Source organism: Lemur catta, chromosome 4, assembly GCF_020740605.2.
Source record: "Lemur catta isolate mLemCat1 chromosome 4, mLemCat1.pri, whole genome shotgun sequence".
Classification (NCBI taxonomy): Eukaryota; Metazoa; Chordata; class Mammalia; order Primates; family Lemuridae; genus Lemur; species Lemur catta.
In genome coordinates, this window is record NC_059131.1 from 8,035,107 (window position 1) to 8,060,365 (window position 25,259).

The window sequence follows — 25,259 nt, forward strand, 5'->3', positions numbered from 1 at the left end:
TTGCTACTGACAAATTAACTAAGCTTTGTTTACCTAGAATGATTTCAGTAGTCGTTTGTCATAATATACACTAAGCTTCCATCCTGTTTTTTGAAGAATTTTTTCACTGTTATAGAATTCTAGGTCGACAGTCACATTTTTACCACTTACCTTTCTGGTCTGTGTCTCCATTGTCCCTATTGTTAAGGCAACGTGTGCATTTTTCCCCTCTGGCAGATTTCAGAAATTTTTCTGTTTATCAGAAGTTCAACTAGGATGGACTTACAAGGAATTTTCTTTGTGGTTTTTTCTTTCTTAAAATGTCTTTCATTGGTTGGGATATCGTCCTACATTGTCTCTTCAAATATTGGTTTTGCCTCTTTGTTTTCTCTTTAGGATTTCAATTACTTGAATATTAGGGTTTTGGTTTTGTTTTTTTTCTTGTCTCATAGCAAAAAATCCAATATCCTCTTCAAAAGAAAATTTCAGATGAACGTTTCCCCAGTTAGCAAAGGTTATTGATAAGCAGGATGATACATAAGAATCATTTGAAGAATACGCAGCTGTTATAGACCTATTAATTGGATAATACAATGAAAGGTTCACTGACTTTGAGAATCGTAACATCACACTCAAATTAGCATTTCAGCCTCACCTAGTTGATATCACCAAGGCATCTAAAGAACTACAGATGGAATTTATTGAGCTCTCAGTAGATGACATTTTAAAGTCATTGTTTAATGCTAAGAAAGATCCAGTTGAAATAAGGAAAAATGCAGTAGACCCACACCTTTGGCAACATGCCCGAAAAACACTTTCTTGCTTTTCAACCACTCATTGCTGAGAATCGACATTCTCCTCCCTAACCCAAATCAAGACCCTCCTAAGGTCACAAATGACTGACACCCGTCTAGAGGATCAACTGCAACTGTGGAGCTCTGTGCTGCAACCAAACATTCAGATGCTTGCCAACTAAAAGCAGACACAACGAAGTCATTGAAAGGTTAGTTAACTTTAAGATTAACAAATAGTTTTCAGTTTTTGAAATTATTAAGTATATAGTAGTTAGATTTTTATAAAATAATGTAAATTTTTAAGTATATCTAATCGAAGTTTCTTGAATTCAGCCTATTTGATTACAGCTAAATTAATGCGGCTTCCAACATGAAAAGTTTCCCCACTCCTGGTCTGGCTTAACCAAGAGAGACTGCCGGAGATAGACTTCCTTGCCTATGCAGAAAAATAAAGTAAACCAAGGAAAACAGGCAGAAAAGAAATGGCTTGACGTTTCTTTGAAATCAACCCACTGGGGCCCCCACAGTAATGAACTGCTTCTGCAATACCTGCTGGTACCTAGTTTCACTGGATCGGCAGCTTTGATCCAGAAATCCCAGGTGCCCGCGTGAGGGCAGAGCTATGGAAATTCAAGCGGAATGACATTTTCCAAGGAGAGTTGGATTCGTACTGGGGAAAATGCTGCCAAGCTGAAAACCTTTCGGGATGGAGGAGCGGCAAACTGCATCAGCAACATCATACCTGCAACACGAGTTTATTCACAGCGAAGGGATGGTGACCTTTGTGTGAAGGGAAACTCGGCTCCGCAGTTGACGTTTCCCCGCGTCTGATGCTAATGTTCCTCTCCCCAGCTGCAAAACCCATCTGCACCCGTCTAATGCTTTTCCTCTCCTTCCTGCTTGGGTTATTTTTCCGGGCACGCGTCTTACACTGTCAGAACTTAATATGATTTTATAACCTCGAGCCAAACCTTGGGAGCTTGAAGAATCCCTGAGAGGCAGACACCACTGTGAACTGACCCCTTTTAACACACATGTGGCTCTTAAGATAAGGGAGAAAAAAACCTGGGACTCTGTTAGTTCTGTAGGAAATGGTGTGTCCTTATCTGAACTCCCTTGGTGTTGGCTGGGGCCTTCTTAGGGAGCTCCCTTTGCCGAGTCACTCTCTCAAGGACATCCTGAGGGTGAAAAACTCAGAGCCTGTGACTGGGGGGTTGGGGACAGGGGATTACAAAAGGAAAAGGAAGACTCCAGGAAACCCCAAGCCTAAGGACTTTCTCCATGTTCTCTAATGTTGGCAGCAATTCTAAAGGGTTAATATCATTTATCATATTCTTATAGATGAGAAACCATTTTATTTACCTAGTGTCACAGGCCTGATTATGAAATCAGAATATGTTTCTAGATTTACTTGCTTTGAAACCATGATGACAATAACGTCCATTTACTGAGAATCAAACATGCCCCATGAACTCTAAGGATTTTATATATACGTTATTTTAATTATTCCTCATAATTCTATCATCATACCTATCTTAGGGTTAAAAAACCAGGGCTTAGAGTGGTTTTGTTACTTGTTCATGTATGTCAGGGACAGGACTTTATGTGATAAAGAAAAAGTACAAAGCAAGTAAAAGCTAGGTGTGCGTCTTCCCCGTGTGCCAGGTGTTACGGCAGTATAGTCTTCAATTACGATGTTTGATCTTGAAGAATTTCATAATAAGAACCTTCTAATAAGGATGCAATTGAGAAGCAATTCTAAGCACTTTCAGATATCAGGCAATCCTTCTGCCAACAAAAGATCGTAGCTAATAGACACTTTACAGTCAGTAAGGGATTCACACCCAAGACAGATGATGTTTTCTAATTGCAATTGTCACTCTTGTCACATCTCACTCACTGAGCTTCACAGAGTGAATGCAAGAAAGCTATTGAGGAGAAGAATAATTATTCCAGAGAAAGATGTATTCGGCTTCAGTGAATCCGAATTCAGCTCACGTCTATTGACCATGACTGTTCACTGAGTTACTGCACAATAGGCATTGTGTTCAAATGTTTTCAAAATAATTGTTTTATTTAGTAGTCACAACTACTTATGGTGGGTATTATTCTCTCCTACCTTTCGCAGAAGAAAACCTAAGCCCAGTAAGGCATAGGCCATAAAATGATTAAGCAGAAGAAAAATTTGAACCCAGGACTTTGATTCTACACCATATGCCTTTATTACAACACCATGATGCGTTGAGAACTCATGACTTTCTAATTCGATTTCGGTTTTAAAACAGTTTAGTGAGTGTATGGCTGTGCCCAGGCTTGTGCTGGGTGAACCCCACTCCATACACTAGGAAGCTCTGTTCCCACGGCGCCTCCAGGGCCCGTGAGTCTGTCTAGTGATCTGGCTGGCCTCACCTCCTACTCGGACTGCAAGAAAAACTGCCTTTTTAAACCTGTAATTCAGTTTTCATAGCACTCTGGTGGGGAATGAAAGGGATGAAAAGGAGCACGCAGACCTGTTTCCAAGGCTTCCAGCTGTGTCTGTGAGGTAGTAGGCTGGAAGGAAATTCAGAGAGCTATTATGGCATAATTTTAACAAGAAAAACACCTTTTTAAGTTCATTTCTGCTGCCTTTATTCAGAAAGCAGCACCAAGGTTCCTGGAGCCCTTTTGCGATAGAAGCCGTTTGGGGCTGCCTCCCTGCAGGCACCGTCCTCCCTCCGCTGTGGTTTCGTCTTCCTTCTGCAATGTCTACACAGCTCGCGCTGCAGATTCATTAGGCAGGGACAGGGGCTGCTCTTAACCAACATAAAATGTCTGTCATATTGTCAGTGCTTATTATGTCTTCTGTAAAATGTTATACGCAGAGTCTTTTAGTTTTAAAATACATCGTCACTCTGTTTTTCAGCGGGCAAGTCTGGGCAGATGTTTTCTCCATTGGTTTATAGATATTTTTATTTTCCACTATTTGCCTTGGATGAAGTTGGCTCTTCAATAACCAACATTTATGAACTAATTGATTACAGATGAATGGGAGGCAAATGTTTCAGCGATTCAAAGAGCTGATAGCATTTGATTTGACATAATTTTAATAAGAAAAATTTTAGGAGCACCTGTACTTGCTGCCTTGTATCAGAACCGTCTGTGTACGCTGCCTAATTTCACACAAGGATAGGACGAGAGGCACTTTTCCCCTATCTTGGTTAAAGGAGGTTGAACCATATGAAAATGATTAAAATGGTCTAATATCAGAAATTTCATACGGTTCAACCTAATAACACGTAGAACATAGCGAGTAACAAAAAGTGTGTGCTGAATGGATGAATAGATGAAAGACAGATCCCCTAGGTATGCATTTAGCCTTCCAAAATAGAAAGGGGGATGGAACTGTTAATCCAGTGGCAGAAAATCATTCCTCTTCATTTCTTTATTTCTGGAGTGGACTCCTGGTTTTGGAGATAAAAACAAATCAATATATTTTTAATGCTTGGATTAATTCACTTGTTCATTCATTGACCCTCCCTGTAATTATTTAGCATCTGCTATGGGACAGCACTGCGCCAGTTGGGAAAATGCAGAGAGCTCACTGTCAAGCACAGGAAGTGGAACAGTCACCAGTGGTGACAGAACAGAGCGTAAGTACCTGCTGTGGTAGAATGAAGTACAGGGGCCATGAACATCTGGAGGATGGGCTTCTAAATGGTCCCGTGTGGAGGTGAAACCTGAGCTGAGTTCTAAGAGATCAGGTAAGAGGGCTTTGGCAAGGGGGTTAGGGACAATGAAGATGCTCCAGAAAGAAGAAACAATATCTTTAAAAGCTTGGAGGTGCCAACTCTGGGTGACAGGAAGGTGAGCCCAGGCTGAAGAAGGAGGCAGAAGCCAACCCAGGGAAGTAACTTTAGGGAGTTTGTGCTTATCTTGAGGGAAATGGGGAGGCACTGAAAGGTATTAAACAAGGCAATAACCTGCTCAGCTTTATGTGTTAGAACAGATCATCTCAAAGTGATTTGAGAATCAGTTTCTCAATTAAAAAAAAAAAGAGAATGGGAATTTCTGCTGATACTGAGTCACATTTGTAGATGATTTGGATTAAGTAGTGACACGTTGCTTATTATATTAAGTTTTTAAAATTTATGTCTATTATAGCTCTCATCATTTTGGGGTGACTTTATGTTTCTAAAGATGTTTTCTAATTTGCAAATTGGCCTGGGTGGAAGAGTTGGTTCACATCACCTATACCACCACTGCTAAAAATAGAAGTCCCCGTCACCAAGAATTCAACAATAGAAATATGTAATTTTTGCAAAAATCTTTCGTTGTATCTTGTTCTTAAGAATGAGGTATGAGCACAGGAGTTGGAGAGATGTCACCCTGAGCTACTTACATATTCATACTGAAAATGAAAAATCTTCCCTTCCCTCCAACAGTAGCCAATTGCCTAAAAAATGCTTCGGAGGAGTTATTTCCTAGCACACACCTGTGTCCCAAATGTGTGGCTTTTTAGTTTGTATCTCAGCGTGTATGTAGCTAGGGCTGTCCGTTTGGGGTATTCTACCTCAATTCTCAAAGATTACAGATAAAAGACTTTTACTAAAAAGCTTTTAACTGAAAGGCAGAAAATGTGTCCATTGCATTTATTCTTTTAAGCATTTATTCTTCTTCTTATCATATCATTTAATTTTCAAATGTCTTTGTGATGGAAATATTTAAATATGTCCCATTATGGACGTGTACCTAAATTAATTTTGCATATATTTAGTGCATACCTGCAAGGTAGATGGAAGACTGCAGGCATGTTGACAGGATGGCCTGGAGTAGAAAGGAAGTTGGGAGGGGGAGTGATGTAGGTTCCTTGACCTTGGTGACTGTCACGAAGTCATTTTGTCAGCAGGAAATCAATTCCTATACTAAGAATTGGCAGGTGGGTAGTCGACCAGTACTTGCAGATCAGTGACTACACAGTCACGCGTATTTATTCTTTCATTTGCTCAACAGGTAATTACTGATCATTTGCCATATGCAAGATATTATGCCATGTGCTGTGGGGATAATGCGCTGTGGGGATAAGGAAAGAATCAGAAATGAGACCTGGTTTCTTCAATTTTATGGTGTAGTATTATAGATACATCATACACATAGATGTCTCTGACAACAGTCTGCAATGCCTTTTGATCACTCAACACTATTAGGGAAAAAAATATTTGAGCCTTTACCCTGATATACTATTGTATTTATTTTTAAGTAATTTTAATTCACTTTGTAAATACACATTTTAAAAGTTAAGATACATTATTTTAAAATGATTTACTTTTTAACTCAATAAAATATTTTAGCTGAAATTATTTATTAATGCCATTTTTAGTGAGAACAGTATGATTGCCTATGCTTATTTTTTAAGTCTTTGTTTAATTACTTGGAATTGGTGTTTGGAATCATGATATTTAACAGTTTTTATTTAAGTTATTATAGCTGAAAGGTATCTTTATAAGGACACATAGATCAAAATGGAAGAAATGCATTCTTGGATTTTCTTTAAATCTTGAGGATTCTATTTCAGTCAAATTATGTAAAGTTTTTTTTTTTCCCATTTTTTTTGTTTTGTTTTGCTTTTGAAATCTGGCTTACAAATGTTAGCCTTTCCTAATGTCAGCCAATTGTGACTGTAAACTCATCTGAATATGTGGCATTTTTTGTATATTTTAACAAATGAGTTCAAAACCCACTAAAATTCTTCATTAGGAAGATTTCCTAAAGTTAGAATAGAACTGGAGGGCAAATGGGAATGCAAAAGAGAAGCCATGTTAAGTGACAGAACAGCATCATCCTGCAATACTTACTATAGAGCCTCGATGTACCCAGTCCTGCTATTCAGACTGTACTGGAAGTCCTAGCCAGAACAATTAGGCAAGAGAAAGAAAAGGAAATAAAAACAATCCAAATTAGAAAAATATAAGTAAAACTATACTTGCATTTATGAACTAATTGCATTTATGAACTGCTTTCTCTGTAGAAAATCCTAGGGAATCCACACACACACACACACACACACAAAACCCTACTAGAATTAACAAAAAAATTCAGCAATGTTTCGGGATATAAGATTAACACACAAAATTCAGTTGCGTTTCTATACACCGACAATGAAAAATTCAAAAAGAAAATTAAACAACAATTCTATTTACAATAGCATCCAAAGAATAAAATAACCAGTAAAGAGGAAATGAAAGACTTATACAATGAAAATTATAACACATTTCTGAAAGAAATTAAAGAAGACCTAAATAAATGGGAAGACATACTGTATTCATGGATTAGAGGACTGATTTTTGTAAAGCAAATACTCCATAAAGAGATCTACAGAATTTAATGCAATCCCTATCAATGGCCTTTTTAATTTTTCTGAAATGGCAAAGGCAATCCTCAAATTCATGTGGAACTTCAAGGGGTTCCCAATAACCAAAACAATATTAAAACAAAGCAAAACAAAGTTGGAGGCTTCACACATTTTTTTTTTTATTTCAAAACTTACTACAAAGCTGTAGTAATCAAAACAACATAGTGCTGGCATAAGAATAAACCAAACAAAATAGAATTGAGAGTCCAGAAACAAACCCAAATATCTATGACCAATTGATTTTCAGCAATGGTGCCAAGACCTTTCAACAGGGAAAGAATGATCGCTTAAATAAATGATGCTGTGACAACTGGAAAACCACATGCAAGAGAATAAAGTTGGACACCTTCTTCACTCCATGTACAAACATTATCTCAAAATGAATCAATGACCTAAGTATAAGAGCTAAAATAATAAAGTTAATAGAAAAAACATAGGGGTACTTTCTCATGACCTCTGATTTGGCAATGGCTTTGTAGATTTTACATCAAACACATGAGCAACAAAAGAAAAATAGATAAATTGGATTAATAAAAATTAAAAACATTTGTGCTTCAAAGTATATTATCAAGAAAGTGAAAAGACATCCTACAGAATAGGAGAAAATATTTGAAAATCATATATCTGAGATAAAGGTTTAGCATCCAGAATATATAAAGAATGCTTATTATTCAACAATAAAGAACAAACAACCTCCCAAACAGTCAAAGACTAAAATAAACATTTCTCCAAAGAAGATACACACATGTCCAAGAAGCACATGAAAATGCATTCAACAGCACTGACTATTAAGGAAATGCAAATCAAAACACAATGAGGACCACTTCACTTCCACTAGGATGGCTATAAAAAAAAAAAGAGGAAAATAACAAGTGTTGGCAAGGGGTGTGGGGAAATTGGAATCCTCAGACCTTGCTCGTGGGAATATAAAGTGGTGCAGTTACTGTGGAAACAGTTTGGTGTTTCCTCAAAAAATAAAACATAGGATTACAATATGACCAGCCATCCTACCCATGGGTACGTACCCAAAAGAATTGAAAACACGTGTTAAACAAATACTTTTCTGCAAGTGTTCATAACGGCTGAATTCATAAGATAAAAACAACCCAAATGTCCACCAACAGATAAATGGCGAAGCAAATTGTGTTATCTACATACAATTAATCAGCCCTAAAAACGAATCAGGTAGGGTGAATGCTACAACTTGGATGAACTTTGAAAACATTATGCTAAGTGAAAGAAGCCAAACACCAAAAGTCACACATTGTATGATTTCTTTTATATGGAGTATCCAGAATGGGAAAATCCACAGAGACAGAAAGCAGACTGATGGTTTCCAGGTTATACGAGCAGGGAGTAGGAAGTTACTGCCTAAGGGTTTGCTGTGTTTTTCTGGAGTGATCGAAACATTTGAAAACTAGAGTGAAGTGGTGCTTTTATAACCAAATGCCACTTTGTAAAGGCACCGGATGTCACTGAATTGTATAATGTCAAAAGATTAATTGTATGGCATGTGACTTTCACCTCAATTAAAAAAAGTGTATACATGGACATTGTAATAAAACATATAAGGCAGTTATTAGAACTCTTTAGAGAGTTTAGAATCTCTTTAAAGATTTTGCAGATTTTCAAAACCGCTGCAACATAGCACAGCAAATATCTACAGGCCTAGAAACAAAAATAAAATTTAATAATTACTGTATTTAGTGGAAATGAACACTTTTTCATATGACGCTTCAGATGAACCACTTATTGATGAGGAAGACAATTTTGAAGTTAATTTTCATCACAATTGTAACTACAATGATAGAATGCATGAATAGGTACTTTGAATCATACACAAATCATAAAGCCACTTTAAGTTTCTTGTACGACCTCCACGAGTTGTAGGAAATGCCAGAGGAGGCACTCAAAAGCCATTGCATAATCTTATATTTTAAATTAGATTCAAGCTTCCACGAAACTGATTGTATGAAGATTTAGATCTTTTTAGAAAAAATGTTCTGTAAGAATCAGCTCTAGAGGTAAAAATTACATTTTGAAATAATTTATCAGAATCTTCACAGCCTATAAAATTCTCTTTACAACCTTATAAAATACTCTCAATAGCTCCAATAACAGTTTTATCAGCAGAAAGCTTCTTCTGAAAATTAAAGTTTATGGAACATTATTTGTGATTTTGCATTTTCCAAGAGTGACTGATATCACTTTTAATTATACAGATTGAAACTGAAGTTATAAAAAGTACAAATCTTGATGGCCTAATAAATGAAAATGCAGAAAAACAAGACATAAAAATATTATGATCAAGGAAGACATCACATGAGTAAAGTATTGTTTATTATATTACATAAAATTGTGACACTGAAATATTACTTTTTATAATTTGTAAGTTTATGTCAGTCCTGTACCACTAGTACCTCTATCATATTTTATAGTTAATAAAATATTTTTAAATGCAAAAGTTTTATATTTTAGTACCTTTACCTACTCTTCTTTTATGTTATTTTTGAACTAGGGACCCTGTAATAACATTTTGCTCTGAGTATCACAAGTTATCTAACTGGCCCTGGGCATGATGCATACATTGTGGCTTTTACTGCCACCTTCAGAAGACCCATGCTTCCAGATATTTTTTTTTTCCTAAGGAAAAATGTTCAGGGGAGATGGTACCTTTTCTGGTTCAGGCTCCTAGCTCTCTGCAAGACCAGTTGGAAATCTTTTAGCAAATAGTATTTACCTAGGATTACCTGGACTGGTATCTGTATAACAGGTTGACACACTGAAATATGTAAGATACAATCTTTTAAAAAGTTAGATTACATCAATAGGTAACTGCCAAAGTGTGTTCTGGACTTGCAGCTGAATTTAGTTCAGGAGCCAAAGAGCCAAAGAGGGGGAGAGGGATTTTCATTACAACGGACCCTTTATGTAAAGCACTCTTTATAGTTTTTTTTTCTATACATTATTTTATTTCCTCCCCACAACAACCATATAAAGGTATTGCCCTGCTTTTAAGTTAGGAAATTAATGCTCTGAGAAGTCAAACGTGACCCTTGACTCAACTGAATGTTTATTCTGATGACACTGATGGGTACGTCCGTGCACATCAATCCAGGAGTGGCAAGACTTTCCCTTTAGCTCACTTGCCAACGGCACTAACCATACTTTAGTATATTTGCTCTTTGGCCTTTAAGAAAACAGGTTTTTTGGAGCAAGACTACTTATTTCAGCATTTAGATCCCAGAATGAAAGGAAGCAGTTCTCTGTGATAAAGATCTTTCCTGAGATGCTCCCTTTTTAGCATTTAACCTTTCCTTCCAGCATTTCCTGTTACTCATCTGTTATGTGTCTCTGCCAATTAAGGAAGGTGTTTTCCCTGTACTTCCTTTTCTTCACTTTTGCTATTTATTCCTCATTTGAAAACCATCAAAAGTTTGTAAGTGAAGCCATTAGGCTTCCTTTAACTTTTGACATGCTGCAGTTCTGTAGCCAATTTCAGTGTCATTCCTGGAAGTAGAGTTCAGAGTCGCCCTGCTGGGTAGAGGACCTGGAAGGTGTCCAGCTCACAGCTCCAGGCAGGCCAGGCGGGCACCAGCTCCCCTGTGCCCTCACACCCTGTGAGAGGAGTCTTTTGGAAACCCGGAAAGACACCACCTACCAGGATGGGCGTTTGTCTCTGGATAATCACCAAGTAACATTTGATGTTATAACACAAAGGTCAAAAGTATAGACAACCGGGAATGAGGCATCCCAGAGTTTAAGTCTTGACCTTGAGAAAGTTGTATAACTTCTCTGGGCTTTTGTTTTCTTATCTATAAAAGTCACATAACGATAGTATTTACCTAGTGGGAGGTTATTGTGAAGATTAAATGAAGAAGTGAGTAAATGAAATAATACCTGGCTTAAGTAAAGTACACATTTGATAAATGTTACCTGCTACTATTCATGAATTACTGCTTATAACAATCAAATAAATCCATTCTCTATTCTCTTTCAAATAAATGGATGTGACTGTACTTTTATTTTTGGCATTCAGGGGCTAAAGCTTACCAGGTCAGGATCAGTGAGTTCATAAATTGAACAACAGGTTGCTGGAGGTAATTAGTCAATCCAGAACAGGTTGCTGGAGAAGATGCCAGACAAGGGCCTCATTCTTGTGGCCGCAGACTGGGGTCACCTGCTCGGCTCACGAAGATGGCCTCCTCTTGCGCTTCCAGGAACCACATTCTTGTCTGTTCCCTTCTCTGGTGGCAGCAGCCACTACAAATGCCTCAAGAACGCAGATTCTCTTCTCTCTGCCCCATCAAACTAGGAACATACAAAGCTCCTAAACTTAAATGGCTGAAAAAGTGTCAAGGGTGACTCCCCCCACCACTTGTCCCCTGCATTTGAATAGAATCTCAGAGTGTCAGGACAGGAACTTGTTACCCTGCTGACATCAGCCCTTTGAGAATGTTAACGCTGGAGGGGAGGTTTCTTGGAGGGGAGGTTTATTGAATACTTTCCTCCAGTCACAGCATACGTATTTGCTTATGGATTAACCTTGCTGGGCAGAATCCGTACCAGTAGCAAACAAGATTTTGGGGGACAGTACCAGTTATGGATATCTGTCTGGTGCTTGATGAATTCAGAACATTTTCTGAACGCATTTTGTTCGGTTTTCCCAGCATCAGGGTGGGCAGACAGGGCACCTTGGTGCAGGAGCAAGCGCGGGACTTGGCTTTACACGTCCAGATTAACGTCTCAGCTCCGGGTAGGCCCCGCTCTGTGCAGATTTAGGGGAACAGCTAACCTCACTAAGTCTCAGCTCCTCACCTGGAAAGCAGAGGGTTAAAAAAATGTCCTACTTCACAGGGCTTTTGAGGGGTTGAAGAGACAAAGCTATTGATGATTTGTCTTTTTCCCCAAATCTGCAGTACAGAGAGTTCTGGCACAATAAAAGGCAGAGTCGAGACAGAATAGGGGGCTTCTGGCCCAAGGCTCCTCCCGGACCCTGCTTCCTAGAACAGCAGCCACGCCCTTGGTCACCGATGGAACTTGGGCTGACTCTCAGTCTAAAACGTGGTCCCTGGGCACAGTGATGGCACATTTGAATGTGGGTAAAACAGTTGATCAGCACGGCCATTTTTTGTCTCCCAGGGATTAGTAAAAGAAACTGTGACTGCTGACATCTGTAGGGGAAGGCAAAGAACGAGGGAGTCTGTGACATTTCTGCTACAAGGAAATGAGCCATCTAATGCATTTCAAGACAGTGTGAGGTCAGCTATGATAGTGGTAAAAACTCGAGGCCTCACACTAAGATGTCAGTGAAGAAAAACAGATCACCAGGAACTCAGAGCTCTGAGCAATGACAATGTTTCTCTTTGGGGGAAAATTACTGAGCAGGAACATGGCAGGATTTAGGCTCAGCCTTAGCAGCTTCAGGGGCCTCCACAGCCTGTGCTTAGCCTGACTTTCTTTCTTTCTTATATGCTTAGAGCTATTTCTATATCTTTGTGTCTTAGGTGGGACTCTTGTTGAAAGCATATTTACATTTTTTTCCAAATATACTTTAATAACTTTTATATTTTCATGCTATTACTAATAAACTTCAAGTTATTTTGTAATTCTATTTTTTTCCAAATTCTATTTGTCTCATTTTTTCTCTTTTTAAAAAAATTTCTTACATTTTTGGCTAGATTAAGTATTACTTCTCATTCCATCTTTTCCACTGATTTGAAAATTAAAGTCTACATCTTCTAATTAATTAGCCTAGAAATTATAATAATTAAATTGGCACAGCATAAAGTTAATTATTAATAATAGCTGTAACTTCCCCCCAAACAATATTAGGCTCTTAATTTCAGGGGGGCTGACTCTCAGTCTATTGCATCATGGATAATTACTTGAGATCAGTCTTCAGCTTATTTAAATTCAATGCCAACTTGCTTTGAATTATCATAGTGTTTATTTCTAGAAAAATTATTTTGTTGTTTTTGAAATCTGCCTGGTCATTTTATGATCCTTTAATCCTACTTTTGGTTCCCTATTTTATTTTAGCATATATGTAAACATTTATACTCCTTTATATGAATTTAGTGTCTGAATTCTCTGCAGTATTTAATATCCTGTTTGCTGCTCTGGCTGCTGCCATCCCGGTGCCCCATTTCCTTGTGTGTGTGTGTTTGTGTTTTGTTTTCATGGCTTTAGTGTTGCCTGAAACCCAGGATGGACCCAGGTTAGACATACAGCAGGACTGCTTGATAGGAATGGTTGCCACAAGTGGAATAATTAAAAAATGGGCAATGTATGATAGCAGAAAGGCATTCTGTCCTGAGATGCAGGTAATATAGTTGTGAGTTCTTCCTCTGATTCCAATTCACTGTATGTTATAGTTAATAATTCTCACTTTGAGAGTAGATCGACCTTCAAACTGGGTTGGTTTGAGAGATGTTGGAGAAAGAGGCCAGGATGATTTGTAGATTTCTGTCTTGGCTGCTGGACAAGTAGTGGTTTCATCCCCCGAGAGAGATGTGGCCTAATGGTGATGTGAAATGGAGATGATGACAAAGATTGGGGTATGTTTGTGAAACCTACAGGTGGAAGTGACGAGTAGGCAGTTTAAAATCTAGATCTCAAGCTCTGCAGTGTGCTCTGGTTGGAAGATGTAAAGGGAGTAAGTTCAAGTTCGCCTAATCCACTTTCTTCATGATTTGGCCTACTTCACCCATGAACGGTCAGCTTTCAAATGAATCACCTAAAACGTTTTACTATGACCCAATCTGAAGTATGAACCCATCACTCCTAAATACTCTCTATCGTGTTTACTGTTCTTCTCTGGACAGAGACATGAGAGGAGGAGACCTGGGCTTGCCCCTCCACAGCCCCCACCGGCATCGCTGTCTCACCTGGGGCAGGACGTGGCCCTTCTCTGAGCATCAGTCTCCTTTATCTGTAAAGGGAGAGATGGAAGAAATGATCTCTCAGGTACCATTTTCATCCAAATTCTTCTGATTCTCAATTTGGTTTGGAGAAAGAATTAGGGTTGAAACTAGAAGAACTTTTTCTGGAACTTCTTTGACTCTTGCATCAGTGAAAACAGAAGAGCTATCAGTTCTGCCCAGCCCCAAAAGCAACTGCCCTGGCCGAAACCACAGAATCAAAGACAAAAAACCAGCAAATAAAGAATGTAATCCCTGAGTGGGGTCAAAGGTCAATTTTTTTTGCTTTATTTTTCCTTTTCTGTAATAGACAAAAAACAACAACAAAGTCCTGAGTTAAAACAAACAAACCAAAAAAATTGGAAAGATGTGAATTTGAGTTAGCATAAGCGAAGTTTCCCTTTGGTCAGAATGTTCCAGGATTAGCAGTTCATGCAACAAGTATATACAAACAAATAGATTACTAGATTATGATAACAGAGGTATGTATTTGATCCTCTGGGAGAACTAAGCTCATTTCACTTTAATGTAAGTCTTCGTTTTCTTTTCATTTAAGTCTCTTTCCTTTAGTAGACACCCTAAGGCCAAGGCCTGAGTCTCATTTATCTTTGTACCTTCAATTTCTGTAACAATACCTGATGCATGTTTGACACTCAAGAGATGCTTGTTGAATGAATGAAGGGCAGTCGTTTTTATGCTGGAAGTGTTTAGCAGAAAAACTATAATTGAAAATGGCTTATAAAAAAAGAACAGGAAAAAAAACATCAGAAAATCAACTTCTACTGCTTATTTACATGGGTCTTTCCAGAGTAAATCCCTTAGAAGCTATCATAGTACAGAATGGGTCCTGTGGATCTGGGCCCAATAATATTTGGGAATAGATTCAGGACAATCTTGAAAAAGGAGAAAGGAGTGAGTAACTCATATGATTTCCGTATCAGAGGCTTTGGGGAAGTAGGGGCTGGATGTATTATCTATGCAACCACCCTACTTTCATGAAATGCTACTGTAAACAGCAGGGTTGAAAAAGAGCTAAGAGTTGGGGGAAATGATGCAACTATATGTAGTTGAGGTCTGGTTGAGATTTGAATTACCCAAGAAGTATGTTTTCTGCTTTGAATCTGAAAATTCAAAATGAAACTTGAGGTAGACGTGAGTCACTGGGTAATAGGAACTCTTGTGTTTCCCACAGCTCATAGGATCCTGACATTATGAGATACCTTGATCTGCTGAGCCCATGCTGCATACGTTCTGTAGGTATGGGCGGAGCTGTGAGATCCTGAGGGTGTGCAGCAAACACACGCTCAATTCCCACATTCGCTCTTTTATTCCAGGAAACAATTGCACTCTGCACTGCTTTATGCACTGGTCTTGTGACTGTGAATGAAATCCAATCTCTGCACATGGAGGGTGAGGGGAAGACAAGAGGAATAAATGGATCATTTTTAAGGAGTGTGCTCGGTGTTGTGATAAACATAAGGACAAGGTGCTACGAGAACACTTGAGAGGAGTTCACAGCTGACTCTGGGGACGGAGATGAAGTGAGACCTAACCTGGTGGCAGAGCAACCAGAGGAGCATATGGGGAGGTGACACGTGTCATCACGTCTCCCACAGGGCACCGCCCTCCTCCACAGCCTGCTCCAACTGTCCCGTCAATGGAAGACAAAGCAGCATTCTCCAGACCTCTCCTCTTTTTTCCTAACCCCTTAACCATTAACACAGTCTCTCTTCCCACTCAGTTTTACACCCTTACCACTCCTCGGTGCAGCTAAGAGAAGAGGGTGTACCAACTGAAAGTGTGGGTCTGATAACAGAGTTCGTGCCTAGTCCTGGGCTGTGACTCTTGCTCTCTCTCCCAGCCATGCTAGTTTTTTCAGATCTCTTAACTTCTCTGAAATTCAATTTCCTCATTTGTAAATTGGGGATAACAGTACACAGCTCACTAATCTGTTGAGAGAGTGACATGAATTGACGTATATAAAAAACCTGGCACAGTACTTGGGTGAAATCATCTAATCTGCCTTATCATTCTGGGGGTGGTGGTGGAAATTAGGGAAGTTAAGGCCCAGAGAAAAGAGCAGACTTGCCCTCACGTCATTCAAAATATCCAAGCTCTGAGTTTTGAGTGAGAACTTTCATTCGCTTTTTACGGGTGAGAAAACAGACTTGGGGAGGTCACCTGCCCAAGGTGACACAGGTAATTAGTTGAAGTGTCAAAGCTGGGCTCAAGTCTCCTTATTTCAACATCCAGGCTCATCCTCAATATCAAAAGTCTGGGACAAAAATGGAAACTACTAGGCCTTCTCCCTGTCTCCATCCTCCCCATGCTTTGCCAGTTACTCCAGACCAACAACAAGCAGGCTGCCCTGTAGGGTTTGTGAGGATTACCCAGGGACTAGCTCAGCATCAGGGTTGGGATAGAACCAAACTACCTGCCAGGCTCTCTGTGACCCCACAACCAGTGGTTCGTAGGATCACTGTACCCTCTACTTCTCCACTACCAGACCACTGCAGATTCTCTCTCTCCTCCCTCCTACTCTGTTGAGCCTTTGTTATAAAGCCAGGCAGATTTGGCTTAAGGTCAAGCTCTGCTGCCACGCTCATGACCTTGTATTTGGCATGTAATTCCTCTGAGGCTGCTTCCCTAGCCATAGGTAGTAAACAATTAGACATTTTAATTCTATCTCAGAGAGTTGGAATGAGGTTAAAATGGGAAAAATATGTATGTGTGCTACAAACTGTCATGTACAAGGCAAATGTATAAGACCATTGTTAAGAAATCAGATTATTTTGGCAAATTTCAAATTTAGTTTTGTAAAAAGCCATTGTATCATTATTGCTGCTGTTGCTTCTGTTGATTTGAGGGAATGGAAAGGGTCAGAGTGTTTTCAACCTTTAGGTCTCTGCTACCTGTTGCAAACTTCACTTGTAGTAGCCTAGGATTCTTCTGCAGGGAAGAAAGAACAAAGTAAGAAAGACAATGGGCTTTTTATATTTGCTTAGCAGTTATTTCTAACTGCCTGTGTGCGCCAAGAACCTGAAAATATAATGGCCTTGTCCTCAAGAAGGTGACCAACTATTGGAAGATTCAGACATTACTCAAATAATCATGAGTATGCTATTACACACCAAGTTAAGTGCTAGAGAGGTATTTGGTTTTATGAGAGTGTGTAACAAGGGGACCTGGCTTTGGACCACAGTCAAGTATCATGGCCCTGAGCTTGATTTGAGTCCAGGAGAAGGTGAGTGGACTGTGCAAGTGTTACAAGAGGAGGGACGAGCACATGTGTCGGGCTTGGTGGGAGGAGGGTAGCACACCAGGGGGAGCTCAAAGGTGGCCACGTGGGTGCTCTCCCCACCCCCTGAGTGCAGACAGCACAGGCAGCACACGGGAGTGGTGCAAGGTGAGGCAGAGGTGGAGACAGGAGCCAGAACACACAAGGTCATGTACATCTTGTCGAGAGCTTGGTCTTGATCCTGAGCAATGGGAAGACTGGTTCCTCCACTTACGGGCTTTGTGACCTTGCAGATAAGTCATTAATACCTTAAGGCCTTGCTTTTCACATTTGTTAAATGAAGATGGTCTATTAAGCTCACGGGAGGTGCAAATAAGAGGTCGTGAATGCCATAGCAAACAAATAGTGAAGACAACGACGATGGTGATATCTATAGTTAAGCTTCACTGAGCATTTTTTGCGTTCTGGGTTCTGTGCTGAGCATTTTATCAGCATACAACTTCTAAGATGGAGCTTTACAAAGGTAAGGTATCCATAAATAGACACGTCTATTCAAACTACTGTTTAAAGTAGCAGAATATTTTCTTTCAATGAAGTCTGAGCCAGAAGTCCAAATTATAAAGAAAATGCAAATAGAGGTGTTTAGGTCAGTGAGTTTCAGAATCCCCTTCTCCTTTCTCCTGTCTATGAGGCCATCAATTACCACATGATTAGCATTAGACTAGTTAGTGGTGATTCTATCTTTCTTACATTTCCAAGGCAAAAGGGAGTTTCTCTCCATCTAATACGAAAAGGGATTCAGTTGAGAATATTGGTTCATCACTAGAAAGACCAGCCATCTTAGGAAAATTAATGAGCTTCTCCATGTTTCAGATTTTATCTAACTTATGGCATTGTTTCAAGGCTGAGATTGGGTACTAATTGGGTACATGTAAGTCACATGGAAGATACTGAGCACATAGCGAGTGATCATTAAATGTTAGCTGTTGTTATTAGTTGTTTCTGAATCTAACAATCAGCAGTATAGCAATGCTCATAGCCTACACAGCACTATTTGAAAATTCCTCACAGAGTGTCAAGAGTCTCATAGGAATTCTCTATGCATGTTGCGAGTTCCTAGCCTTATGGTTTTCTTGAAGGATGGTCTCTGTATTTCTTATTTTAGCAATTCATTATCATAGGTGCCCATGTTCTCTTTATCTCTGCAGTTAGCATCAATTTGTAACCTTCCATGGCAAAGCCCACTAAACACTGGCTATTTAAGCAGTCCTCTCACCATCCCAGCATGCTGCCCCAGCCAGCACAGGCCGTGATCTGTTTTCAACCCATAACCATCCACTTCCAGTGAGTGTCAAGTGATGTTTCTGCTAGACTAATTTTTATATAATAATTAAAGCCAGATTTTCATTCATTTATTCATTTCCTTTTACTGAATTACAAAGTAGGTCAAATAATGGACTAGACCCCTGGAGGGTTAAAAATAATACAAACACTACTCTTAGAAAACTCAGATTATATTAGGAAAGATAAGACATATGCATAGATGAGCATAATCCAAGGCAGCAAATGATCATTATCCTAAAGGGGTTTCAAGTAAGTTCCCTTGAGTAGTCCATGAAGAGATTAAGTGAATGTTTTGCAGAAAAGGTGGCAATTGAGCTACGCAGTGAATGGCATTTCTGGTTAAGGAAATAGAGAACGTGTGAAAACTAGAGAGAATGACTTGACGGAAGCAGGGTGTGTCCGGTTGGTGGAGGGAAATGAGGCTGGCTCGCGAGATTGGGAACACATGAGGGCGTGGGTGGTAAGTCAAGAAACAGCTTTGCTAGGCCAAGGGAAGACTGGAGTAGTTTTGAGCAGGAGGCTACCATGATAATAACTGTACTTAAGAAAAGAATAACCTATTGGTGATTTTTAGGATGGGCCATGTCTGGGGTACATGGTGTCAGGAAGGTTGCATCAGTGGTGTGCAGAGACCCCATGGTGAGAGAGGAAGAGAGAGAGAGAGAGAGAGAGAGAGAGAGAGAGAGAGAGAGAGAGGAGGTGCCAGTGCCAGGCCCTTGTTAACAACCAACTCTCACGGGAACTAACAGAGCAAGAACTCACTCACCACCCTGCCCAGGGAAGGCTTTAATCTATTCATGAGGGATCCACCCCCATGACCCAAACACCTCCTATTAGGCCCCATCTTGCACACTGGGGCTCAGATTTCAGCATGAGATTTGGAGGGGCCAAATATCCAAACTATGGCAAAGGGATGCAAGAAATATTGTAGATGTTTAATCATTAGATGTTTGCAACTGGGTGAGTATCAACAATTAAAAAAGGAGACAGATCAGAGGCTGCTGTGATATTTACCTACCTGGATGGCCGGAAGGTTCTTACGCAATTCAGAGGCAGGCTTGTGCCTGCCTCTTCCTGGAGTGCTCATTGCCAAGGAGACACAGTTGTCGCTTCAAGCAGTTGCCAAGAGTGTCTGATGCCTGTTACCGTTCAGCGTGTGCCTTTTCTGTTTTTCTTCCCAATTTCTCCCTCAGTGGCCCGGCACAGTTACTGGCTGGTCCCCTGGCCCTGGGTTCTGCTGTAGTGAATCACTCTTAGTTCCTCATCTCGTATCCATTCAACCAACGAAAACTGTTCTTTCGAAATGATTGTTAGGTTTGTTGACTACCACCTCGCCCTTTACTTAAACATTCTTTCAAGTTCTTTCAAGGCCTCCATAGCAATATGTACAAAATCTATAATATTTGTTCAGCACTGACTGTTTGCCAAACATTGTTCTGGGTGCTAAAAATAGGGCAGGAAGACCGATATGTTTCTGCCATTTCAGAGCATACACTCTGGGGAGGGAGAATATCTCTCCTCCATGTCCTTCCTCTCCCTCCATACTTATCCTGCACGTGTTTAATTCATTCTCATTTCTTGTCTTGCCCCAATGTTCTCTTGGGCACTGGTGCCAACCAGAAGATTTATCCTCTGCATTACTATTTCTTAAGAATAGAGATGATCATGTGCCTGTCCCCCTCAAAAACCTTCCATGGCTCCCTATTTCCTATTGTATAAAATCATACCTCAGAAACAGATGTTCTAGAACTTGCTGTAATCAGATGGCCTACTCTTGCTTCTAGAGAAGCTATGTTGTTCAATGATCGAGGTGCAAAAAATGGGTCCAAACTTTTAAACAAGGGGAATTTAATTCACAAATATACAGATTTTTGAAGCTTAGTAGTCTAGTATCTCCACCATTAGTTACGAGTTGTTCCTATTCACACACACAAAAGGCTTTGCACCAAGAAGGTATCAGTGGGGTTGTGGAGCTGAGGGGTGGAGGGAAGTTTTAAAGTTCCCTCCGGATCAGGAACACTAAAAACTTTGACTCTGCTCATTCATGAAGGAAGGTGGTTTAAGGGACGGGCACAGGCTTTGGACAGAAGGCACTGGCTTGGGTTCAAATCCAGCTGTGTGACACCTGCAAGTCCCAGACACACTGTGAACCTTAGCTCCTCAATTGTCACATGAGGACAACTGTACATATTTATGGTATTATGAAGAGGACAGCTAAGACGCCGGCCTGGCCGAGGTCAGGTGGGTCCAGGTTGCCCTGTGGACTGCAGATCATCCCACATCTGCAGTGGGAAACGCATAGAGGTTTCCCAACGGGCAAGGGGCTTGGGAGAGCTGGGCGGCAGTGCAGGATGGCGGGCACCCTGTGGTGAGGGAGCGGACAACGTGGCCGCGGCCGGGAGCCCACCAGGGGCTTGGCTAGCAGAGCCGAAGCCGGGCAGCCTCACGTGGGGAGTGGGAGGGCTTGAGTGACGCCAAGCTTCCCGGGAAATCTCTTCCCTGCTGCAAGCCCTTCATCCGTTTCCTCCCCTGGGGCATATTTTTAGATCCTTACTGTGTGCTTGGTGCCAGGCTGTGAACGGACACCCAGGGGTCTGAGTGGCTGAGCACGGTGCCCTGGAGGAGGGGGGGAGGAGGCAGGCCAGAGAGGGGATGACCAGGTCCGCAGGTCCCCATGGACCTAGGAACCTCTCTAACCTCGGCATCCTGATGGATAAAATGCTGGGGTCCCTGATCTGAAAAGCTCTGACTGTAAGCTTTTAAATTATTTTTATTGGAATAACAGAACCGAGGTGTCCTCCTTCCTCCCTCCTCTTAGCCAAGTCCTTTCATCCTTGTGGACACGGTTCAGACCCCGTGTCTTCTGAGAAGCCTTTTGACACACATCCCTCCCCAAAGCGCCGACAGGCTGGGCTACCTCTGTCATAGCTCGTGCTGTTAAAATCTCTGTCATGTCTGCTCTCTGAGGCCAGGAGCTATGTCTTATTCATCACTATGTCCCTAGTGCCTGCACAAAATAGGTGCTCAGTCCTCATGTATCAAATAACAATGGCAATGATGATCAGAATGTATATGCATGCAAGCACTCCCATTTGTATTGCATACTGAACAGAGTTGTAAAAAACAACCTGATGTAAACTGAGTCATTCAAACATTTCTTTCCTTCTAATAGCAGATGCAATCCTGGTGGGGGCAGGGGGAGGCACATCTGAAATTTTCATATGTATAAGATGGAAATGCAGAGAAATTTTCAAGGGTCCTCCAAGGTCTGGTGAGGCCTGACCAGCCCAGCAATTTCCCCTGGCAGAATTTTGGATGAAATCTGAACCTCAGGGTCCTGACCTAATGTTCCATAAATTAGGTGATGGTGAAACTGGAGAACTTTGAAGGGGGATATTTTTCTTGGGGCAATATCGGGAAAACATGTTTGCCTATGACTAATTCCCCTCCTGCAAACTGTTGGTATTATCTTTGAGGGTTTTCAAGATAAATAGCTTTAAGCCGTTGTCAAGTTCCACCAGACAAAAGTAAACAGTACCGGGGTCCTTTAATGTGTCTGCACTGTCACAGTGTTACCCCCTGTTGCCTTCTCGCTTTGTGGTTTGTGGTGCTGCCAGGGGTGGGGAGAGGAGGGCAGCCGGCGGAGAGGGGACACGTACCCTGCAGAGGAGAGGAGACCACAGTCATGGCCACAGTCACCGACAGGCGGCCAGGGGAACCCGGCAGTAACTGTGCAGTTCAGTCAGCACAGCGGACAGTCACCTACTCTGTGCCCAGCCCTGTGCCAGGGACTAGGACACACATGCAGACAGACACTGTCCTTGCATTTGCCCTTCAGAAGTTATTTACATTTAAAAAATATTGCAGAATAGTTTACTTGTTGCACTTTTGGCACATCAGAAAATGACCTGCTAAAGGAAGGCCAGCTCCACCAGGCTAAGAAGTGACAGCGATGGGCAAGTTTCTCCCCGCTCTGGGCTTCCATCTCCCATAAACAGGGCCCTCTTATCATACTCTGGACTTTTCAGATCCTCCTAGGCTGGCTAATTAGACTTTCAAAGAAGCTAGAAATTGTCAGATGAAAAGGACTCATCTACCTGCCACTGAGCGCTGGGAGCCCGTTATGTCCTTACACAAGAAATGAAAACAATTTAAGGATGCTTTTCATATTTTCAGTACTGGCATGGCCTGGACTCTGACAATGAGACTTAATAATTTGTGGTCAGTGCCAGATGCAGTGTCTTCTTCGTGGGTTGTGTCATAAAATCAAAACAGCTGCTTGGAAGGAAAAGCAACTTTCACTAAGTGCCAGATGTGCTAGATGTCTTCTGGGTACCTGATCCAGCCCTCCTGGAAATACGCAAGCATTTCAAGTACTAGAGTAATCCAGGGAGGCGCCCACCCACCTGCTCGTGAAAGTATTTCTGCAGTGTCCAGATAATGTTATTGATATTTTTACTTCATCTTTATCTACCTGAGAATATGGTTGTATGTACAATATTCTAACGACAGATACAGACTCTGCTGCAGGCAAACAACTACCCCCATAAAAATTACCTCTTGGTTGCCAATCCAGAGGAATTGTGTCTGTCTCTCCTTTCCCCAACCTTCCCGAGAATGCTTTGCGTTGGCTGTGGGGTGTAGACATGCTGCTCAGGTGCTCAAGGCTGAAATCCCTGTGCTTGTTGTTGTATCTGATTTGGGAATAATCCCGCATGGCCCACAGTACACGGAGAGGTAGGAGGGGTAAGGACTATGGCCACAGCCAGGGGTGGGCTGGCCCAGCCCAGCTCCCCTGCTGGGGAAGGAGCATCGTCATGAACAAGCGGGTGTGTCCATTGGGAAGTGAAGATATCTGTCCACGTCTGCAGTGAGAAACCCCAAAATAGGTGAGAGTTTTCTTTCTTCCTTCATCCTTTCCTACCTAGGCTTGCTGGTGTGGACTAGGCCTACACAGACGCAGGTGTTGACCCTTTGGAAAGCTGAAAAATAGCTAATAAAGTCATGTAGGAGCTTTCCCTGCACATTAGTGAGTAAAAAAATGTAACAAACAACAAAGAGCGTTTTTCATATTGGCATAGACCATTCTTCTAACTGAAATATCACAGGAATGGAAAGCAAACACCACATGTACTCACCATTAAACTGGAACTAATGGATCAACACTTAAGTGCACGTATGGAAATAAACTCATCGGAAATCAAGCAGGTGGAGGGAGGGAGGGGATGGGTAAATTCACACCTAACGGATACAGTGTACACTATCTGAGTGATGGGGACACTTATAACTTTGACTCAAACTGTACAAAAACAATTTATGGAACCGAAACCTTTGTACCCCCTTAATACACTGAAATAAAATAAAATAAAAATTTTTTTAAAAGAGAAATTAATCCTTGAGACTTAGCCGAGTTCATACTGCTGGTGGGAGTAGAACTAAATAAAAATAACTTAATAAATACATATCAAAAACCTCAGAAATTTTAGATGTAATTCCTCTTTAATAGTTTAAATGTTCACAACCAGTTCTTCCAGTGGACGTGTTATTTAATATGAATTACCATGTTTGTTATCTTGGAAAATAAGATTTCTCCATTGGGTTGGATACATCTTAAAATAGATTTTTCAAGAAGAGTATATTTTAAATATTTTCCTTTATCCTTCTACATCTGAGAATATGGCTGGATGTAGAATTCTAGGGTCCCAAATCATTTTATTCCAAAGTCGACAATGGTTTTATTGTTTTCTGTCATCCGGTTTTGCTGTGGTAAGTTCTGAATCCATCCAATTTTCTTGGTTTTGGAGGTGAACTGTTTTTGCCTGGACATGTGTTGATGTCTTTCTTTATCCCCAAGGTTTAGTGCTTTTTATCAAAATATGGCATAATATTAGTCATTCTTCACAAATTCTCCCTGGAACACACTGAACCCTTTAGGACTGCAGCTCTAAGTCTTCATTTCCAGAAATTTTTCATTTACATATTTGAACATTTTTTTGGTTTCATAAATTCTATTCACTGTATTAGTAATACTAATTATTTAAAAGTGATGGCGGCATTGTTACTCGTACATACATTTAAATTCTTTGTCCTTTTCCCCCTTTTCTTTGGAATTTTTTTCATTCCATCCTCTAGATCACTGTCTTAGATTTGTTTAGTGTCATATCAGTTTTGTTTATTGATACTTTTAAAGCCCTTTAAAAAATTCTGCAATAGCATTATATATTTTTTTCCCTGTTAGTTTCTTTATCACTGCTAAAACCATTTGTCATTCAATTTGCCATCTTATCTCTGATCTGGTATTCTTAACATTCATATTTTCTTTAATTGTCTTGAAAATAAAAAAGCAGCAGTTATCTAAAATTTGCTCCTTTTCCTGGCAAACCTCCTTTTCCCAGAGTACTCATAGGCTGTGCCCTTCTTTTCATTTCATTTAATCTTTTGCCATAGTTTTTGCATTGGTCTCATGCTGTCATTGCCTCCCCTCTTAATTCTGTCTGTGGAGAGGCCACTGCAACCGAGATGGTTGGTAGGCAAAGCGGGGTGGTGGAGTGGAGCGTGGGCTGGAGGGCGAGACAGGATGGCGTTGGTCCTTG

General features: G+C 40.6%; 1 long non-coding RNA gene across 1 annotated transcript; it reads right to left on the reverse strand.

Moving 5' to 3' along the window:
• Nucleotides 1-10,992: 10,992 nt before the first annotated feature.
• On the reverse strand, nucleotides 10,993-19,871 carry LOC123636416. The gene is made up of 3 exons (XR_006734524.1): nucleotides 19,685-19,871; nucleotides 14,052-14,095; nucleotides 10,993-11,472 (listed from the first exon to the last, which is right to left on the reverse strand). It is a non-coding gene; the product is annotated as an uncharacterized LOC123636416 (long non-coding RNA).
• Between the last annotated feature and the right edge of the window lie 5,388 nt (nucleotides 19,872-25,259).